The sequence below is a fragment of the Vidua macroura genome (assembly GCF_024509145.1).
Source record: "Vidua macroura isolate BioBank_ID:100142 chromosome W unlocalized genomic scaffold, ASM2450914v1 whyW_random_scaffold_38, whole genome shotgun sequence".
Taxonomy (NCBI): Eukaryota; Metazoa; Chordata; class Aves; order Passeriformes; family Viduidae; genus Vidua; species Vidua macroura.
The window spans coordinates 2,350,541-2,370,758 of NW_026530535.1; the positions used below are offsets into that span (position 1 = coordinate 2,350,541).

The window sequence follows — 20,218 nt, forward strand, 5'->3', positions numbered from 1 at the left end:
CGTGGAAGGACTTTTAAAATGTAACTAAAGGCTAAAGAAGATTGAATGAGTTTTTGGCAGAGAGATCCCCCTCACTCCCAGTGCTGAATAAACAAATACCTGCTCTATAGCCATCTTGTTAAAAATAGGTTAGAAACGGTTGTAAAATAGTTGATAATTGTTAAGCACGTAGTGTTAGCTTGGTTATGGTAAAAGGGGTTAAAAGGGTAGTTATAAGAAATACGGTACTCAACGTACTGTATTATACCTAAGTCAAGTGCACCACCCCCCAAGCGAAATGAGCCAGCCTGGACAGAACTGTAATGAGCCAATCAAGCGCCTTAAACCTTCATGCAAATGAAAGGATCCAAACAGAAACCAATGCAGAGGGACAAAAAACAGGATAAAAAGGGGCATCTGACCCAGTGAATTTGTGCCACTCCACCTGGAACATCGGGGACATCGCTGCTCAAGAAAGAACCCAGTGCTGGCGCTGCAGCATCCTCGACGGGACCGCTCCTGCTCGGCCCGCAGGCCCCCTTGCTTTAGGCCTTCCTTTTTATTATAATAAATGCTGAAATCACTTTTAGTACCGGGAGTGTGGTCCCGTTTTTAACAGTCTGACTATAGAGCTTTATTTTCTTGCCTAGTTTTGGGCATCAGTAGCCGGTTCAGGAAGGCGGTACCTTCCTTTTACCTCAGGAATGGGGAAAGGAAGACATGCGGTCGGGAGTTTAGAATAAAAGGAAGCTGCGTTTTCTGAAGCCTCGAGAGAGAAACCCCACAGGGTTATGCCCCAGTGGACTCTCCCTTTATTCGAATAAAGTTGCAGGACTACTCTGTCTCCTTTATGAACACCGGCTTTTCATAGCATGATTTTCCGCACAAGTGGGAGCCCGGGAGAAGCTGAGGGCGGGGACCGGGGCTGAAAGGCTGCGTGGGGCCGGGCGGCCATTTCACTGCCATCTCTATCACACCCGAGGCCACGGGCCCTAGACTAGGCCGCCGTTGCCACGGTGACCAGCCAGTTGCGCCCCGCCCTGCACCGCGCGGCGGGCCCCGCCCCGGCCAATCGGAGGGGTGGTGGCAACGGAGCGAGGTTCCCTTTGTTCAGCCATTTCAGAAGCCCTAGTGGGTTTTGTCACTGAGCTGCGGAGGCAGAGGACTGGCTGCTTCGCTCCCTCGCCACTTCTCTGCCGTCGGGGTCTGGGATGGTGTGGGTAGGTGTTTGGGCTACGAGGGGCGGGCTGGGACGTCCCACCTCCGGCAGCCGCTGCCTGCATGCCTACGGGCGGCAGTCGGGCCGGTTGGGTAGCTGGGCCCAGACCTAGGCTGCTCCCTCTCTTCCCGCTGTCGTTGGCGGGCTGTGTCGTCTCGTCCGGATGGATTGGATGGTGGGGGAGGACCGGGCATCCACCCACCTCTCCAGCTCCCGCGGCTCCTCCCAGAGCTACAGCTGGGGTCGTCCCCGCAGCCTTGCGGTGAAAGTCACCTGGGGAATATAAGAAAGTGTCCATATTTCCTGCCTTTTTTTTTTTTTTTTTTTTTTTTTTCTGCGGTGTATAGGGTCCCTGCTAACCAGGTCTGGCTAGGTGGGTTTCCATTTTTTTTTTTTCTAAGAAATATTCGAAAGGAGTGAAATTCCGTAATTGTTTTGTACTTTTTGTTTGCTTCCTTGGGGAGCTTGTTAGTTTAGGTGCTTAATGGAAGTAGCTGGTGGAACTCGTAAAGCCTTTGTGGAGTGACTGTACAAAAGCCACAAACGCCTTTTGGGGTTGGCATAAATGGTTTGCTCAGTCTTCAAGCTCTTTATTTCCTTGCTGTGAAGGTAATTCCACTCCCTTGAATTTGCACTCAGGACCCAAGAGATCTTCCTACTGTGAGGTTTGTTCTGCTATGCACTCTGGCCACCACAGGTTCATAACTTGTTTGCTTGCCTTCTTGGCTGTTTAAGTAGTCCTTAATGTGGTATTTAAATATTTCCCAGATATTAGTAAATCCTTACAACAGTCGTTGAACAAAACGTTAATTTGTGAGCAATTAAACAGAAAAAAAAAATTGTATGCCCAAGATCATACAAGGAGCCTCTGTTAGAATTGCAAAGTGAGCTTATGTTTCTAATGAAGAATCTAATCTGTGTGTAAAAATAACCGTTTGTGGTCTGTTTCTAAAAGTCCTCACTTTGAATCTGCTGTGTGAACTGTAGTTATTTTGGTGTTATATGTGGGAGGATGGAGGAAAGCTGCTCACGGTTGGGAAGAATAGTTTTTATATGATCATTATTACTTTAGAGTGTATTTGTTCAAATTTTTTCTTGAGGAAGAACTTCTTTACTGTGTGGGTGACCATGTACTGGAACAGATTGCCTGGAGAAGTTGTGGAGTCTCCCTCACTGGAGATATTCAAGAACTGTCTGGATGCAGTCCTGAGCCATGTGCTCTAGGATGACTCTGCTTGAGCAGGGGGGTGGGACTAGATGACCCACTGTGGTCCCTTCCAACCTGATCCATTCTGTGAAAATATCTAGTTAGCTTATACTCAAAGCACTATAATGCAAAGGGATAATTATGATCTTGCAAAAACAGGGTTAAAAAGCAGTTTACGCTGTCTTAAAGGTGGAAGGCTCTGGTTAGAATTAATATTGACTAAGGACCATTTTTACCATTGGATATAGGCAGTGACACAGACTTCAGAGACTTCTGAAATTGATATAAATGTAAGCACAACTGCTAAATTGAGCTAAGCATGCCTTGTGGCAAGAAGGTAAAAGTAACATTAATGGTGGGTTTATGAATGTAGACTTATTGGATTATCCGGCATATGTTTTTCTAGTATATTTATTTAGATTGCAGTTTAGGAGTGCTTGCATGCAGATATTCAAGAGAACCAATATACGTGCTTAATTTTAGGTTCATGTTGTAAATCGGAGCAACACCAGGGACTGAGTTATCTTATAATCAGGTGATAGGTACACACAGAGCTGTTCAGCAGACTGGCAGATCTGGAATAGAGTTTAATTCAATCAAATTTAATTCCTGTTTCCACTTTGGGCATGCCAAGATGCTATAGCTACAAAGGAGAGTGGCAGAAGGCCAGATATAAGCCTTCTTCATAAAAGCTGATATTCAGAATCTGTATGGTCTGAAGATCAAGGCTAAAATGAATACTGAGATTTTATTTTTTAAATGTTTAATTGATAAAGATCTCCTTTTGTAGACTCAGCATTGTCACTGTCATAAAAGTTTGGACCACAGGTTTGTGAAACTTCTGCACCAATCAATGCATTGTCAGTAGAATTGTGTCAGTGATATGCAACAGGGGGAGGATTTTTCATTGCTTTTTTTTTTTTTTTGAAAGGGCTAGGACTGTTTTTTACCATTATTTTCATGTGTTAATTATGTTGCAACTTTTAGTAGATTTGACCACAGAAATGAATTTTACTAGTTAATTCAGTTCCAGATTCTTTGAACATTCAAATACATGTAACAGAATATTTTTGTCACCTATTCCACTTCTTTAAATTCTTTAATAGTTTGATTTGGATAGCTCAGATAGGTTTTATATATATTTTGATAGATTTCATATCTATATGATGATTGAAAAAATGAATATGTATTTATGTGTATAATATACAGAAGCTATAGGGGCTCAGGATCAGGGCTGTAATTCATATTGAAATTTTATTTTAAAAATATTTAATTGGTAGATATATATTTGTGTAGACCCAGTGTTGTTTGGTTTATATATGTGATCTATCATATACATGATAAATCAGTGTACATAATAATCTGTTTATGGATGTGCACATGGAGGCCATGGAATGTGGCATCTTTTAATGCTATAGAAATAAATTTCCAAACATCACTTTTAGCCTTCAGTTTTCCCTTTCCAGACCAGATTCCAGAGTGTAACTTAATCAATTAAAAAGATCACTGTTAATTTTCTGTGTACTAAATGCTTTGAAATCTTGTTTGTGTATATGTACATTTTTAGTCAAAGAAAATTAACGTGTTAAGAAAATGTGGGGGTTTTGAGCCTTGAGGATAAAGTTACTGTTAAATTATTCCTCTGTTAAATAATTTAATTTTATATAACATTTTCTACAAGCCATTGTGCAACCCCTTAAACATTCAAAATATGCTGCTTATGTAGAAGTTGCCATTAAGGGAATTGGTTTAAATAATTGATTGATGCTAAATATAATGGCAGAGGAAAAGGCAAGATAAAATGTTTTTTGGAGAATAGAAAATAGTAGGTAAGTAGGTACAAAGATGCAAGGAAACTCTTACTCTCTTAGAAACCAAAAAGGAAATACTTGCAGAAATTATGGTGAGGTAGCACAGACCAGGGGCTTCCAAACCTAGTTAGGAGGTATATGATCATCATTAGTAACTTCTGGCATCCAGAGTAACATGTCTTTCTATCCACACAAAACCAGAATCTCATCTATGGCTTTTCTGCTCCCAGCTTTCCTACTGGATGTTCTTGTCTTGCAAGCTAGGATTGCAGTCCAATGCTCATACTCATCTTCCCCATCCATTAATGCATCTGCAGAAGTTTACTCTAATTCTTCACGTCAGCCACATCTTTTCCCCTTGCACATGTCCAAATCCTGAATCTTCACTTCCAGCAAGTACAAAGTGGAACCTTAGTTACCCTTGTGTGTATGCCATCACCCTAATCCTGGTCTTCCTACTTCACCATGTTTTAGCCCTCTTTCTATATCCTGAACTAGAAGCGCAGGTCTGCCTGGAGGCAGCGGAAGTGTTCATTGTTGTTGAATGCAGATGGTGGCTGCAGGAGTTCCTAACTGTGTTTACAGAGCCTTTATAGGACTTAGTAGGTAGTTACTCTGCTGCCTGTGTAAAAGCAGTGAGAGCCAGGAGCCATGGCTCAGTTCATCATTGAGCATATCACAAAGCAGACATGAGTGGTATGTGCACTATAGTTTGGCCACCTTTCTTATAGAGAAACAAGGAAAGTCAGTAGCAGACAACTGTGGAGAGACAAGAGTAATTCTCATTGGAGAATAAAAAGCACAGGTCTGATTTTTAAACCAAATAAGCTAAATCAATGCAAAAGTCCAAATAGACACCTTTATTTCAGTCTGCTTCACATCAGCTGAGCTTGAGTCCATTCCTTAAAAAAGAAAAAAAAAAAAACATAAGCCAGCCTTAAATTTAAAGAAATTGTTCCATACAGGATTTTGAAAATTAGCATATAAGCAAGTTTAAGCTAAACTGATATAACTTTCTTGCGCAGTCAAGCCCTGAGCTATCTGCCTGAAAATCAGGAGGGATTTTACTGCGTTCTGTTAGGTGTAATGTAGGCAAGTGGAATTGACATAAGAGGTGAAAGTTTCAGTTATTGACTCAGTTCCATAAGCAGTTAAAAAGAAAGAAGATCAGGTTTGAATGAACCTTTTGAGCACATGGGAACCAATTGCATTAACAAGAACACTCTAATCATGTAATTATGTTCTTCACTCTTTTGTGAGAGACTAGGTTGAAAACATGAGTCTGAAGAGACATGCTGTTGGAGCTCCATGGAAAAGGAATTAAGGTAGACAAAGTGATGAGAGGAAATGATTGGTTAAAAAAATTATGGTTTTGTGTTTCTCTCTTGCACAGTGCAGATGTGTGTATTTGGGTGTCACATCTTCAAATATCTGTTTATTTAAAAATCCTTTAACATTTGATATGTAAAAATCCAGTTGGTCATTTGGTCACATTACCAAACATCTTTAGATATCTTCCCTTCCCAAGTCCTCCTATCTGTAGAAAATACTATAAGAAGTCTTATATTTCTTGACTAAAAACTGGGTAATACACAGTTTTGCTTCTGGAGAATACCCTATTACAGTTGTTCTCTGAGCCAATGAGTACTTGTAATATATTTTGCAATTTATAATATATCTTTCAGTTTAGCAAGGAAGCATATTTTAGGTTAGGCACTCTCCATTCTAATGATTCTCTTAATTTCTTGGTAATTGCACAGAATCAAAATAGCAAACAAAAATTAAATAAAGCACAATTGGTGGTATTTTCACAGCTTCCTTCATTTAGAGTGTACATTTCAAGACACACCTTGTTTTGTTTGCTACTTATATTTGTAATCCTTTAGATGTGGATTGGAAAAGGTGATACTGAGAAGGGAATTTTGAGACAGAGGAGAATCTTGCATGTAACCACTACTGAGTTCAATCTCTCATTAATAGTTGTACAATGTGTTTCAAAAATGAGACAGCTTTCTTTTAGATAAGAAAAAATGAATATAATATATGAAGTTCTATGCTTTAATAGTTTTCCATTTAAAATTATGGACTTTTATATCTGGACATGAGATTAAAAAATGACAGGCATTGAGATTACTGCCGTTGCTTTGTTTCTTTTATGCTATGTAAGAGGGCAAATGGAGCATAGTGAGGTTTTGATAATCTTAGATCCACTGGGGTGGAACTCTCTCTGTTTTTAAAAAATAAGCAAATAAGATAGCAGAGGCTGCCTTTTGAGGGTCTTTTGGTAGGTCTTGCTTTGGATAAGCATATTTGTCCTGGCTTAAAGGACAGGTGTCTGCCAAGGAAGGTGAGAACCTCCCTTGGAATGGAAAATGTGACCTCCTTCCCTCTGAATTATTATAACTTTGAAATTACAGGGCTTTCAGTCAAAGATATGGGAAAACAAATAACAGTTCTTTACTAGTATATATATATATATATCTATAACAAGGCAAACAAACGACAACAACAACATCAGCAACAATAAACAAAAAAAACAGACCTGACAACAGCCTTCTCTGGGCTGTCAAGTGCTTTTCCCTTTGGTGTAGTTATGGTCATGGCCAGCAGGGGTGATGTTGGCTCCCGGCTCGGCAGGGCAAGTGTGATGATTCCCCCTCAGCTGCAGGGGGCGCTGCGGCATGAGCGCAGCCTCCTCTCCACATAGGTAATGGTGACTCAGTCAGTGGGAGAGAGAGAGAGAGAGAAAAGGGGCTTCCTTTGCAAACTCGTGGGAGGGGGGGGACGGGGACCTGGTCTCAGTGCCCCTCCAGGTCATGAAATGGACTGTAGCAGGAACTTCGGAGCAGCAGGCTGGAACAGCAGATGCGGGCACACCTGGGGTGGCAAACAAAATGTAGCAGAATCTCTGCAGCTGCAGCAAGAGCCGTGGGGGTTAAGCGGACACGGGGTGTTGGGTTAAAGTGTAGCAAGAAACCCAAAGCAGTGGCAGAAAATCAGCGGGGCTGGGCAGCGGCATCTGGGGTCCTGCAAACAGCCGGGAGGCATTGAGACAGTCTTGTGGAGGAGGGGTCCCAGGTTTTCCCCTAAGATATCCGAGTAGATGGCGAGGGTCCTTTCCAGTGAGATCGGGTGTTGATAAGATCCCAGTTCAACAGCCACTCTTATGAGCAAAGCCTCGCTCACGGTAGGAGAAGCAGTAAAAGACAGAGCTCCGCGGTGGCAGCGAATTCTTCCTACAGCAACTGTAGCCTGGCCATCTCCTCTCTGATCTGAGAGCGAGGAGCCAAGCCCATCCCCTCACCCTCCAGCCAAAATCTTGCAGCATCCCTGCCCCTCCCAAGAGAAAATTCCCCAGCCGAGAGGGAAACCAACTGTACGCCTGCCCCTGCTCCTTCCCCCAGCACATCTCCTCTTCCTCTTAAGTGCCCATCGCCACCATCTCCTAGGCAACAAACAGGAGAAAATTCCCCGAGAGAAAGAAAGGAAAAAAAAAAAAAAAAGGAAAAATTCTAAACTCCAACAATATTTCAGGATGTTTCCAAGTTCAGCAGTACTGCAGATTTAATTGGACCATTGGACCTAAGGGTTCTTTAAAACTTTATTTGCCACACTTATTTCTTGAACTTTTAGAGAAAGAGAATACCCTTGAAAACAAATAACTATATCCTAAATTATCTGAGGTTATACAAGTTGAGTTTATACTATGATAGAAATTTTAAAAGCTGGCCTGTGAGTTATTCATTATTTGAGTTTGTATTTTCACAAAAAAACCAGATGATATTTAGATTTTTACATGTAGGGAAAACAATAATAGAAAATAAGATTTATCAATTTGGCAGCAGTGAGAATTAATTTATATTTTTCATCCAGTTTTCTTGATACTCTTGTTTTATCTAAGGTTTATAGCAGAAAGAATGAAGTGTTAGAATTGAGAGATTTGGTGACAAAGTGATAAATAAGGAAGTGAGATGTTCATTTCAGAAATTGCCCAGTATAGAAGAATTTGATATCTTTGATAAAACATGACATCTATTAGAAGAAATTCTAGAAAATATGCTATAGTATGTGATTTTGGGCCCTGGAACATCCCTTGTAGCATCTTCTGTGCAGATTACAAGAGATACCTCAAGGTCAAAGGAAATTTAACAAAGTGGTCATATAGAATGTAATATTTTCATTGCCATTTAATCCTTGGGTCCTCCATAAGAGGATATTAATTTAAGGTAATAAAATTCATAACACTGTTGTCACACTGGTTATTTTACAGATGTTCTTTGATATTGTGCTAATTTAGTCATGAGTATGTGTGGGACTGAACTCTGCTTTCCTCAGTTACACTTTGAAGTTCAATTTTGAAATTATGAAGAAATACTAAAACTCAGTGTTGGTCTTAACCATGCTGAACAACTTTCTTAGAATCATGGATTCATTTAAGTTGGAAAAGACCTTTTAAGATCATCAAGTTCAACTGTAAACCTAACACTGCCAAGCCTACCACTAAACTGTGTCCCTAAGTGTCACATCTACACATCTTTGAATCCCTCCAGGAGTGGTGACTCCACCACTTTCCTGGGCAGCCTGTTCCAATGCTTGATAACCCTTTTTCCTAATATCCAATTGTAGTGGTTTGGGTTTCCCAATTTGAGATTTTGCCAATTTTGAGATTTCCCAGGCGGCACACCAATGAGTGTGGTGGGTTTCAGTGTTGGCCAATCACCAGTGCACTCACTTCTTGCTGTGAAGTAGGATTAGGAGAAAGGCAAAACAGGCTCAAAACTTTAAAACGGTATAAAGAAAAATTTATTAACAGTAACTAAAAGAGTAATAAAAATCAGAACAAAACTTTCAGAACACTTCTTCTCTCCCCACAACCTTTTCTTCCCACTGACATTATAAAGAAACAAAACCTAAAATTTCAGTCAGTTTATGTCTTGGTTTGAAAAGACAGGTGTCTGCTAAGGAAGGCAGGAGCCTCCCCTGAACTGGAAACTGTAAATCCCTTCCCTCCAAATTGTTATAAATTTGAAATTAAGAGTGGCTCTCAGGCAAAGATATGGGAGCAGGAATAACAGTTCTTTATTAGGGAAGAAAATAAAAAAATAAAATAAACAATGCAGTAATACAAAACAACACTGACAGTCAGAATACGACCTGACACCCTGTTGGCCAGGGTGTTGGTAGCAGTCCAATTGGAATTGTGGCTGTAGTCTTTCTGGAGTGGCAGATGTGGTTCTGTTGGAGCAGTGATCCTGTAGAAGGGTGTAGTCTTCCTCTGAATATCCAGTGGAAAAGGCAGCTATTCCTCTGGGAATCCAGTGGAAAGGCTGTTCTGGTGTCCCAAAATCTCAGATTATATCCAGTTAGGAATGCTTGGCTCCTCCCCCTGGGTGGAGCATCTCACAATGGGATGATGTAATTTTTATCAGTCCTGCAGTGACACTCAATGGCCCATTAACAGCAGATGTCTCCCCGGAGGGAGGATTGGTTTGTGGAAGAGATAAAGAAAACTGCCCAATTAACAGAAGATAACTACCACACCTCTAACAGATGGGAAATAGAATACACATTGCCTTGCAATCTAGGACAGTTTACCACCTCTAAAATAGTCTTTCTTCAGTTCACTTAGGGAGAGAAGTCCCTCTTGTTCATGTTATGGAGACTTCACAAGAAAAAAACAGTTCTCTCGTGGCTCTCTCACAAATAGCAGCTGCCTGGGGAAATCTGCAATTGTAAAGTCCCTCCCATTTTCCACAAGCTTTTCCCACAGCTGTGTTTATGGGCCATGTCAACTTATGGGGTACAGTTTTAAAAATGAGCTGTTCAAAGGCAAAAGTTCTCATTATCTATCTCTAAAATCATCTTCATCTCTGGGAACAGAGGTCTTCTTCTCTTCCTGGGAGCACAGGGTCTTCACTCTTCTCCCTCTCTCTCTGTTCAAACTTCTCGTAGATTACAGCTACTTTAACATCTGCTTACTTTATCATGGAGGCCTTTGCTCGATATCTACAATTTGAACACTTTCATCTCCCCATACCTTCATGCATTATAGGGAAAAAGAGTCTTTCTCCATAGCTTTACAAGAGGATTTCAGCCCCAAAATTAAAGCATCTGCTCATCCCTCCCATTTGGGACTTGACTTCTTCTTCACTGATCTCTATGTCTTCATGTTGCTCCTTTACATGCTTGCATCTTGTTCCTTTTTCTCACTCAAGGGAGGATTGAAGCACTGAAAGAGTTAACATCTCGCCTGGGGCCTGCAGATGGTCACCTGACTCTGGCCGGCAGCTTGCCGAGAAACTGCTGCTGCTAGGAGGGGCGGCTAGGATCTAATCAGCCAGGCCAGAACTCCGCAGCAGCATGCCGGGAAATGGGGGGGTGGGTGGCTTCTCCTTCCCCCTGCCCAGTGGTTGCGGGCGAATCTCCGTGGTGGTGGAATTGCTGCTCATGGGGCTGCTCCCGGGGCCCAGCGGGCCCAGCCGGGCCCCAGGCTGGGAGGGGCAGGGCTGTAGCAAGCAGTCAGATGTTAGCAATCGCAGCCATGGCCTGGCCCGGCTCCGTGGCCTCCCCTCCCCTGCCTGGCCACCGATGGGGGGGGGGGGGGGGGTCCAGCCCTGTTGCAGGGGCCGCCCAGCCGTGTTACCTCTCTGCCGGCCGGAAGAGGAAGTTCCCACGTTTCTTTTGTCTTTAACATGTGTTTTTCACAGAGGCGTTTACAGTTTTCTAGTGGGTAAAAGCTTTGCATCACTTCCATAAATGTCTCCCATGCAAAACCAGGACACCAGTGTAAACCTCCCCTGGCACAACTTGAGACTGTTTCCTCTTGTCCTTTCACTTGCTTAAGAGAACAGTTCAACCCCCACCTGAATACAACCTCCTTTTCCAGCTCAACTTGTCGTTGTCTGCAAACTTACTGAGGGTGCACTCAATCCCCTCATCAAGATCATTGATAAAGATAGTAAACAGAACTGGCCCCAATACTGAGCCCTGGGGAACCCCACTAGTGACTGGCCCCAGCTGGATGTAGCACTGTTCACCACTGCTTTCTGGGCCTGGCCATCCAGCCAGATCTTAACCCAGCAAAGAGTATTCCCATCCAAGCCATGTGCTGCAGCTTCTTCAGGAGGATGCTGTGGGAGTGTCAAAGGCTTTACTGAAGCTGATAGACCACATCCCCAGTCTTTCCCTCATCCACTAGGTAGGTCACCTGGTCATAGGAGATCAGGTTGGTCAAGCACGACCTGCCCCTCCTAAACCCATGCTGGCTGGGACTGATCCCCTGATTGTCCTGTATGTGTTGAATGATTGCACTCAAGATGATCTGCTCCATGACCTTCCCTGGCACTGAGGTCAGGCTGACAGGCTTGTTGTTCCCCAGATGCTCCTTTTGGCCAACCTTGTAGATTGGCATCATATTTGCTCACCTCTAGTCACCTGAAACCCCCCTGGTTAACCAGGACTGCTGGTAAATTAATGCAGGTGACTTGGTGAGCCCTTCTGCCAGCTCCCTCAGTACTCTTGGGTGGATCCCATCTGGCCCCATAGACTTGTGATTATAAGTTGCATAGCAGGTCAGAAAGCATTTCCTGGACCCCTTTGCCCTTCAGGGCTTCCTCCTGAGGGCCTCTGTTAACCAGGCCCTTAAACAGGCCAAAGTCTGTCCTTTGGAAGTCCAAGGTGACAGTTCCCTAGTTGGCTTTCATTGTGTCAAGAAGTTATGTTCTGCACACTCCAGGAACCTCCTGGACTGTTTTCTCTTTGATGTGTTGTATTTCCAGCAGATGTCTGGTGTGATAAATTGAGGCGAATAATTTGATTCAGCCTTTTTAAGGTCAATTAGAATTTTATTAATTACAGCAAGCAGTAGCAAGCAAAAACAGCGCTGGGTGGGTAGGGGTCTCCAAGCCGCCCCTCCTGCAGTGTCCCACACTGCAGTGCCCCACACCTCACCCCCTTATTCAGTCTCTTTTATAGTTTCTTGGAGGTTTCTTCATTCGTGTCTCTTGCAATAGCGGTGGGCATAGCTTGAGGACGATGGGCGTAGCTTGAGCATCCCTCTGCATCGTCTCTGCGTTGTGTCGAGGCAGGTGATCGTTGGTTTCACAATCGGCTCCGGACAGTGATGGGCGTACCCGGAGCACTCCTACGTGTCTGGTGGCCGTTGCCTGGTGGTCGCTGATTTCATAATCAGCTCCGGCCATCCCCTAATGTCCTTAGCCTGTGTCTGCAAGAAAAGCTAAGAAAAGCTCCCTATATGGTGATTAATTATACTTGTGATCTTGCGTTTTGCAATATGTCTATAGCCTTGCAATATGCCTGTAGCCTTGCGGTTTGTAGCAGTTGCTTCTTTATTGTCCTTTTTTAGTAAAACCCACAAGTTGCTGTTTCCCAACTTCACAGATGCTTCCCCTATCTCCTAACAAGCAAGCTAGTCCCTCATACTTTAATTTTATATTTCCTCCTTTAATATTCCAATTCTTTTGATGAACAAACAAGTTACCACAGTTTATCACAATCCCCCATTTTCTCTTTTACCATTTTGTTCATCAAATCGCTTTGCTGCTTCGTAGGCTAGAAGTAAAGTGTCTTCTACCTCAGGACAGTTCTCTTTCAGCAGGATTCCCTGAGTTCTAAAGAGTGAAGTCAGAGTAGCCACACGTTGCAGCATCCTCCAATTCCATATGAGCGTTAAAACAGACATTATTAAACTCATAGCGACTAAAATTAGTAAAACTATAATGGGGTGACTTAAAGTGTTCATGATCCCAGTTGCAGTTGGTGACCATCCGAATAGTGCATCCCACCAGTTATGGCTTGCATCCTTTTTTACTCTTTGCAGGACTCTATTTCAGTTATGTCATGATGGACAGTTACGAGAGTTTTCTGCCCATTCTTGTGAATTTCTTTTATAATTTTGATTAGATCTTGGTGTTTCATTAATTGTTTAACCAGGGTTAAATTCATTCCAATGGGTGTGGGTGGTAATTTGTTGTATATTGTGTAGTTTGATTTTATTAATTGGTGGGATACAACTGGTGCTGAGTATTTAAAGTCGCACCCAGTAACTTCGATAAAGTTGCAAATACAGAAATTGGAATGATTTCTAGTAAATAAGGAGACCTTGTTCTTATCAATTTCTATAACATCACACACAGTCCTTAAACACACACAGCCATTACCTATATACACTAATACAGTTCGTGGGTTGGGATCTGGGCGGATTTCAAAGTGGCAAATGCCTTGGTCAGTGACAAGGCATACGTCTTGAGTGCTAATTAAATTAGTCTCACAGATAAATCCCTGCTGTTCCCGAGCGATGCAAGGCTCTAGGTTAATGGTTTGCCATTTCCCTTGCTTTTTCCAGGCCCATACCCTATGTTCTGAGGGGTATAATACTGACTTTTCATGACTTATTCCTAAGGCAACAATAGGGTGAATAGTGTGAATTATGGCATTCCGTAAAAGCTTGGGACCACAGCCATTCAGCATTGTCCTGACTAGAAACACGACTAGGACAGAGCAATAGAAAGCTAATAATTCGCCAATAAGGGTGGAGTCCTAGCCTTGTTTTTGTTTTGTAATATCCTGTTTTCCCCTTTTTGGCTTGCTGCTCCCTTGGTGTTTCGGAGGCACTTAGACTGGTCCTTTGAGGGATCCTAGTACTCGGCTGGCAGTAGTTGGAGCATTTCAGCATTGTTCCACTTAGAGGGGGCTTGGCCTTTTCCTCTCTGCCTCGCTCGCCGACTCGGGTACTTCGAGCCGCGAGGTAAACCATCTTCTCGGCAGCAGCGGTACTCGCCTGAGTGTCCCCTTTTCCGCTCCTGCCTAGCCTTGTACTGTTCCCAGTTCTTATCTTTGACCAGAGGTGGGTTGCAAGGAATACCCTTCAGTTCCTTTCGACAACACCCTTTTATTATCTGAGCAGCAAATGGAGTGGGCTCGTTAGTATGGAAACAAGAATACTCAGGGTATACTCCCTTGGTAAATATTTCCCACCACTCAGATCCAAAACTGACCCACCGATTTTCCAATTCTCCTATCCTTAGCACAGTTTCAGTTAGTTTTCCCTGAGTTTTATAGCACTCAGTACAAACCCCAATTGGTGGTCTTCCCCTCTGGCAATGGACCCACCACCGTTCTTGGCAAATTTTACATATAAAGCACACAAAAGGATAACAATCTCCACAACCTTCCTTATTACAAATCACTATATAGTCTTCAGCTAGTTTGTAATTGTATCCCTTTTGCTCCCCCTTATGGTTGATTTGGATAATGTCCACAGAGTTCATTAGTTTTTCTTAAGAGTCGCTTTCAAGTTCCCAGGCTGGCTAGTCACTCTCCACTGGTTATTTGTGGCAACCGGGCCTTTCACTCGGCTGGCGTGAGTCCACCCCTTTTCGGCCGTCCTGACTGCCGTTTTTGTGGTAAGCAAAACAAGAAAAGGACCTTCCCAGCATGGAGTTAAGGAATCTTCCTTCCAAGACTTAATAAGTACTTGATCCCCTGGTTTTATCTTATGGATTGTGATATCCAGAGGTGGTCTCTGTGCCAACACTCCTTTCTTCCTCAATTCCTGCCTTCTGCTCATAATTTGGGTGATGTAAAATTTAATATGAGAATCTTTTAGGCAGGGGTGATCTGTGGGGGCTTCCATATCATAAGGCATTCCAAATAGCATTTCAAATGGGTAGATTTCCACATCAGTTCGGGGTTGAGTTCGAATGTTCAATAAGGCAAGAGGTAGGCACTTAACCCATGACATTTTTGTTTCCAGCATTAACTTTGTGAGTTTTTTTTTTTTTTTTATTTTTCCATTCATCCTTTCCACCCTCCCTGAGCTCTGTGGATGCCATGGGGTGTGATATTTCCATTGAGTCCCCAAAGCTGTCAGGACATCTTTTGCAATTTTAGAGGTGAAATGGGGTCCCCGGTCCGAGTCTAAACACTCAATTAATCCATACCGGGGGATAATTTGCTCTAATAATACTTTTACCACAGTGTTCGAAGTAGCTCGGGCCGTAGGATAAGCTTCCACATAATGGGTTAAGTGGTCTACCAGTACCAATAGATATTTTTACCTCCCCACTTTTGGTAATTCTGTAAAATCTATTTGTATATGTGAAAAGGGTCATTGTGCCAGTTCCCTTCCGCCCATTGGTTTTTCTCTTAATTGTTGTTTATTTATTCTTTGACAGGTTAAACATTGTTGGGTTACCTGTTTTGCAAGATTATAGACCCCTATGCACATATATTTAATTGCAAATTGGTCAACCAGGGCTTGAGTTCCCCAGTGGGTTTTCTCATGGATTGCTTGCAGGACCCTCATTGCCATTCCTTTTGGGAGTACCTCTCGCCCATCTGGTAGTATCCACTTGCCTCCCTTTTTTTCCTTCACCCCCATTTGGTTTAGTTTTTGTTTTTCCTGTACCGTGAAGGCTAACACATGGTTAATGGGTCCATGGAACCGGCAATGTTTCTCTTGGGGGTCTTTACAGGCGCACTCTATCGAATCAATTCCGTATGCATCCCAACAAGCCCAACATGGTTCTTCCTCTAAGTCAGCTCCACAAGTGGAGCAATCTTCCCTTCGTGTGACCCCCCCCCTTATATGGTTTTAAACTCATTAGAGCTGCCTTTTTTGCCTCCTGGTCGGCTAAGTTATTTCCCCGTACTGAGTTTCCCATCCCCACTTGATGTCCTTTTACATGAACAATAGCTATTCTTTCCAGACCTCTCAAGGCCTGGAGCACTTTCCAAATTAATTCCCCATGTATCAACCCCTTTCCCTGTGAATTGATAAGTCCCCTTTCTTCCCAAATTTTACCAAATGTATGAACCATCCCATAAGCATATTTTGAGTCAGTATAAATGGTCCCAACCTTTCCTTTTAGTAGTTCTAAAGCTCTGAGTACTGCATACAATTCACATGCTTGTGCTGACCAGCTGGGACTAAGAGGACCAGATTCTATTTTCTTAATAATCTACCCATCCACAAGAGCATATCCAGATTTCCTTTTCCCTTCAAGGACCCGAGAGGCTCCATCTACATAATATTGATATCCTTCTTCTAATTCCTCCTCTTCGAGATCTGGTCTTATTTTTGTTTGTTCCTCTATTTGCAAAAGACAATCATGAGTTAGTCCCACAACTGGTTCCCCATATAGAAACTGAGCTGGATTTTGTAAGCTTGTGGTTTCAATACTTAACCTAGGAGAAGAAATTAGGATGCCTTCATACTTTAGGAGTCTGGCATCTGTTATCCATTTATCCGCCTTTTGTTGTAGTACTCCACGGATGTTATGAGGAGATAGAGCCTTCACTTCACTCCCAAAAGTTATTTTTCCTGCTTCTTCTACCAAAAGGGCCGCAGCCACTATCGATTGCAGACAGGTAGGCCACCCTCGACTAACAGGGTCGAGAAGCTTTGAAAGATATGCCACTGGTTTCTTTCCTCCAGCCCATTCCTGGGCTAACACCCCGTATGCCACCCCTTCATTGACATTAATGAATAAAAAGAATGGTCTTTTTAGATCCAGGAGGCTGAGAACCGGGCATTGACCAATTCAGTTTTTTTAATGATTTTAACCGGGTCTCCTCCTCGGAGCTCCATTTTAATAGCCCGTCTGTTGTTAATTTTTCATACAGAAATTTAACTTTCCCACTAAAATTTTCAATCCGTTGTCTGCAATACCCAAAAAGTCTCAGTAACTGTCAAACCTGCCTTTTAGTTTTTGGAGCTTCCAGGGAAAGTATTCCTTGGACTCTATCAGTATCCAATTTCTTAGTCCCCTGAGTCAGCCAGTGTCTGAGGTACTTAACTTCCTCTTCCACGAACTGTAATTTCGACTTTGAAACTTTGAGTCCCTTAAGGCTTAAATAATTTAGGAGTTTTATAGTTTCTTCCCTTACTTTTTCTTCTTCTTTCCCTGCAATTAATAAATCATCTACGTATTGTAGAAGCACAGTCCCCTCCCCCTGTGAATATTCTGCCAATATTTGTTCCAGAGCTTGCCCAAACAAATTTGGGGATTCGGTAAACCCCTGGGGAAGGACTGTCCACCTCAATTGTTGTTTTCTATGTGTATCCGGGTCTTCCCATTCAAAAGCAAAATAATCTCTAGAAGTTTCCTTAAGGGGACAGGCCCAAAAAGCATCTTTAAGATCTATTACACTATACCACTGGTTTTCTGGGCCAAGTTGGCTTAAAATAGTATGTGGATTGGCTACGACCGGGAATCTTTCAACTGTTCTTTTATTGATTTCCCACAAATCATGCACCAATCTGTAACTGCCATTCGGTTTCTTTACCGGCAGGATGGGGGTATTGAAAGGGGACATGCAGGGTTCTAAAAGTCCCTTTTCCAAAAGTCTCTTTATTTCTTTTTTTAGTCGTTCCCTCCCCTCCTTGGGTATGGGATATTGCCGAATCCTGACAGGGATTTCTGGGTTCCTGATAGTTACCTCAAAGGGTTCAATATTTAATTTCCCCACACTGTCAGGGGTATACCAGACTTCTGGGTTAATCTTTTTCTCGTCTTCAGCCCGGAGAGGATATAGTTTTACTGTTAGTTCTCCCTTTTTTGCCTCTATCCCTATCCCCAACTTGACCATCAAATCTCTCCCTAATAGATTATAATCAGCTTCTGGAACTAATAAAAATGACCCAATTCCTAATTTAGAATCACTCTCTAAAAGTACATCTTTAATTACAGGTACTCCAAAGGGTTCTCCTTTGGCCCCAATCACCTGTACTATTTCAGGTGAAACCTTACACCCTTGGGGAAGGGTCTGAATGGTCGATCTTTCCGCTCCTGAGTCCACAAGGAACTCATATTCTTGTTGCTGGGGACCTATTTTTAGTTTTACCAGGGGCTCTGCTGTTTTCTTGGTCCCCAGCAGATAGAGCCCCTGACCCCCCTAATCTTCTTTGAACTGTTCCTCATCAGCAATCCTCTGCCGACACTCTCTCCTCATGTGTCCCTTCTTCCCACAATAGAAACAGACAATGCTCTCTCCACCTCTCGACTTCCCTTCAAACCGACTTCGCTGGGTGTCAGTCTGACCTCTGGACTGACCTCCAGTTCTTCTTTGGGGATTCTGTTGTCCTTCCCTTACTGCTGCCAACATGATTTTAGACTGCTTTTTAAAACTCTCATCTTCTCTCCTAACATACACCTTTTGAGCCTCTCGCAACAACTCATCCAATCCTCAGACGACCCAAATATGGGCCAATATAGTTGGTCTCCCCTTATTTGCTTACCTCCCCAAATTTCCATACAATAATGGATCATTTTAACCTTATCTTTTCCTTTTCTAGAAGGAAAGGCATCCCAATACTTTACCATTAAGCCTAGTGGACTTTCCTCTGGGATCTGAGGAAATTTTACCGAGATTCTCCCACCCATGGGTTCAGCAGATTTACTTTTTCTCTGACCCATCTTCTAGAGTGCCTTCTCACACTCAACACAAACAATACGACAGTCGCTTCCCCCAATTTGTGGCCCACTCCGTCGCCGGATATGGGAAACGCACTACTATGGGGTCAACACTCACTTGGGGAATCTGAGCTGCCAGTTCCCCTCTCACACACACATTCGCATTCGCTGCACTCCAGGACTCCCACCCCTGACCGAGCGACCGGGCGGACCGGACTACTCACGTCTTTCTGGCGCCTCCGTTTCTCGACCGGGGCTTCGCCCTGTGTGTCTTCTCACTCACCTCACTCACCCCGGAACTACACACCCCTAAACGACTCTTAATGACCCCGTTTCCGGGGTCGAGGCTTTGTCCCTTTCACACGCACTCCGGAGCCCGCTTGTACGGGGCCCACCGAGCACACACACTTATACCAAATTAGTAAGCTGAATCTTGGGGAAGTTTCTCCGGGGATCCCCCGCCCCAGGAACTTTGACGCAGTCCACCTCCACATCTGGGTTAGGCCCACTTGCTCTCCTCCTAACCCAGGGGCCTCCCCACCGAGGGTAACTCAACGCCGAGGGGGTGCAGCTCTCCCCCTCCTACGTCACTCAACCCTGGAAAAAAGAGGCCCACCACCCACCGGGGGCTACTTACGCTTCCTGCGTGTTCACTCTTCCGCGGTTCTTCATGCACAAAGATTAACGGGGGTAACTTTGCTTGCTACTGAGTTTTAGGTTCATCGGTAAAGGCCCAAGGAGGAAGCCCCCCGCTAGGGCCACCGCAAAAAGGCGGTGGGGCGCCTCACCCTAGTGGGGCCTCCCTCCCGGGTTTCCTTTATCCGAGTCACGGCACCAAATTGTGACAAATTGAGGCGAATAATTTGATTCAGCCTTTTTAAGGTCAATTAGAATTTTATTAATTACAGCAAGCAGTAGCAAGCAAAAACAGCGCTGGGTGGGTAGGGGTCTCCAAGCCGCCCCTCCTGCAGTGTCCCACACTGCAGTGCCCCACACCTCACCCCCTTATTCAGTCTCTTTTATAGTTTCTTGGAGGTTTCTTCATTCGTGTCTCTTGCGATAGCGGTGGGCGTAGCTTGAGGACGATGGGCGTAGCTTGAGCATCCCTCTGCATCGTCTCTGCGTTGTGTCGAGGCAGGTGATCGTTGGTTTCACAATCGGCTCCGGACAGTGATGGGCGTACCCGGAGCACTCCTACGTGTCTGGTGGCCGTTGCCTGGTGGTCGCTGATTTCATAATCAGCTCCGGCCATCCCCCAATGTCCTTAGCCTGTGTCTGCAAGAAAAGCTAAGAAAAACTCCCTATATGGTGATTAATCATACTTGTGATCTTGCATTTTGCAATATGTCTATAGCCTTGCAATATGCCTGTAGCCTTGCGGTTTGTAGCAGTTGCTTCTTTATTGTCCTTTTTTAGTAAAACCCACAAGTTGCTGTTTCCCAACTTCACAGATGCTTCCCCTATCTCCTAACAAGCAAGCTAGTCCCTCATACTTTAATTTTATATTTCCTCCTTTAATATTCCAATTCTTTTGATGAACAAACAAGTTACCACAGTTTATCACATC

At 43.5% G+C, this 20,218-nt stretch overlaps 1 protein-coding gene across 3 annotated transcripts in view; it reads left to right on the top strand.

The window, feature by feature from the left end:
• The first annotated feature begins 1,176 nt into the window (after nt 1–1,176).
• LOC128822736 (transportin-1-like) overlaps nt 1,177–20,218 on the top strand; it is a 174,811-nt gene continuing 155,769 nt past the window's right edge. For all 3 annotated transcript variants that reach the window (XM_054004547.1, XM_054004548.1, XM_054004549.1), the window contains exon 1: nt 1,177–1,199. The gene's annotated coding sequence lies outside the window, so the exon portion shown is untranslated. The remainder of the gene's footprint in view (nt 1,200–20,218) is intronic.